The 2,500-nt window shown below is 51.6% G+C and overlaps 1 protein-coding gene across 1 annotated transcript in view; it reads right to left on the bottom strand.

Moving 5' to 3' along the window:
• LOC139751318 (rab-like protein 2A) overlaps nucleotides 1-2,500 on the bottom strand; it is a 47,467-nt gene that overhangs the window by 1,160 nt on the left and 43,807 nt on the right. The window lies entirely within an intron of this gene.

Below are 2,500 nucleotides of genomic sequence, written 5' to 3'. Positions count from 1 at the left end.
GTTGATCCCAGACATGATCGTCCGTTCATTCATTCATATTATCTTCACGCGCGTCCCGTTCCCACACGACAGATGGCCACGGAAACCCTTACGAGGCATCTTCACAATGCTGTTTCCATTAATGATCATTAACCGAGCAGCACAGCAGGGCAATAAACTTGGGCAAATGATCATGGTGCTTGCTAGCGGCGTGTCATGACGTGTGTTGTCAGCTGACATAGGAAGTGGAGGGAGAGAGAGAGAGAGAGAGAGAGAGAGAGAGAGAGAGAGAGAGAGAGAGAGAGAGAGAGAGAGAGAGAGAGCGCTCCATTCCTGTCTCTCTCGTACCTCTTTTATTTAACTTTTAATATTTCTTTAATCTTCTTTCGCCTTCCTTCCTCTTTCTTGTCTCTAGTTTCTATTTTCTCTTATTTTCCTGATTTCTATGAAATTCACTGCCCATTATTTTTTTTTAAACGAATTAACTTGTGATTGAGAAGCGTCTTAGATCCTTCTTGTATTAAGTGCCTTGGAGCATCTTAGATCCTTCTTGTATTAAGTGCCTTGGAGCATCTTAGATCCTTCTTGTATTAAGTGCCTTGGAGCATCTTAGATCCTTCTTGTATGGAGTGCCTAGGAGCATCTTAGATCCTTCTTGTATGGAGTGCCTAGGAGTATCTTAGATCCTTCTTGTATTAAGTGCCTAAGAGCGTCTTAGTTCCTTCTTGCATTAAGTGCGTCGCTTCAGGTATCGCGAGCACAAATGATGTTTGGTCACGGTCAAGGACTGGCTCCACCCGCCTGCCTGGGAATCCACGTAAGGTAAGTTCACTGAGCACGACGGTACAACCACAGAGCACGACGGTACAACCACTGAGCACGACGGTACAACCACAGAGCACGACGGTACAACCACTGAGCACGACGGTACAACCACTGAGCACGACGGTACAACATAGAGCACGACGGTACAACCACTGAGCGTGACGGTACAACCACTGAGCACGACGGTATAACCACTGAGCGCAACGGTACAACCACTGAGCACGACGGTACAACCACTGAGCACGACGGTACAACCACTGAGCACGACGGTCAACCACTGGCACGATGGTACAACATAGAGCACGACGGTACAACCACAGAGCACGACGGTACAACCACTGAGCACGACGGTACAACTGAGCACGACGGTACAACCACTGAGCACGACGGTACAACCACTGAGCACGACGGTTAAAACCACAGAGCACGATGGTACAACCACTGAGCGCGACGGTACAACTGAGCACGACGGTACAATCACTGAGTCGCAACAGTACAACTACTGAGCACGACGGTACAAACCACTGAGCGCGACGGTACAACCACTGAGCACAACGGTACAACCACTGAGCACGACGGTACAACCACTGAGCACGAACGGTACAACCACTGAGCACGACAGTACAACCACTGAGCAGACGGTACAAACCACTGAGCACGACGGACAACCACTGAGCACGACGGTACAACTGAGCACGACGGTACAACCACTGAGCACGACGGTACAACCACTGAGCACGACGGTAAAACCACAGAGCACGATGGTACAACCACTGAGCGCACGACGGTACAACACAGAGCACGACGGTACAACACTGAGCACGACGGTACAACATAGAGCACGACGGTACAACCACTGAGCGCGACGGTACAACCACTGAGCACAACGTACAACCACTGAGCACGACGGTACAACCACTGAGCCGACGGTACAACCATGAGCACGACGGTACAACCACTGACACGACGTACAACCACTGAGCACGACGTTACAACCACTGAGCACGACGGTACAACCACTGACACGACGGTACAACCACTGAGCACGACGGAACAACCACTGAGCGCGTCGGTACAACTACAGAGCACGATGGTACAACCACTGAGCACGACGGTACAACCACAGAGCACGACGGTACAACCACTGAGCACGACGGTACAACCACTTAGCGCAACGGTACAACCACTGAGCATAACTGTACAACCACTGAGCATGACGGTACAATCACTGAGCACGACGGTACAACCACTGAGCACGACGGTACAACATAGAGCACGACGGTACAACCACAGAGCACGACGGTACAACCACTGAGCACGACGGTACAACTGAGCACGACGGTACAACCACTGAGCACGACGGTACAACCACAGAGCACGATGGTACAACCACTGAGCGCGACGGTACAACTGAGCACGACGGTACAATCACTGAGCGCAACAGTACAACTACTGAGCACGACGGTACAACCACTGAGCACGACGGTACAACCACTGAGCACAACGGTACAACCACTGAGCACGACGGTACAACCACAGAGCACGACGGTACAACCACTGAGCACGGCGGTACAACCACTGAGCACAACGGTACAACCACTAAGCACGACGGTATAACCACTGAGCACAACGGTACAACCACTGAGCACGACGGTACAACCACTGAGCGCGACGGTACAACCACTGAACACGACGG

The sequence above is a fragment of the Panulirus ornatus genome, chromosome 11 (genome assembly GCF_036320965.1).
Source record: "Panulirus ornatus isolate Po-2019 chromosome 11, ASM3632096v1, whole genome shotgun sequence".
Lineage (NCBI taxonomy): Eukaryota > Metazoa > Arthropoda > Malacostraca > Decapoda > Palinuridae > Panulirus > Panulirus ornatus.
Note: the sequence above shows the minus strand (reverse complement) of the source record. Positions and strands in the feature narration are given on the sequence as shown.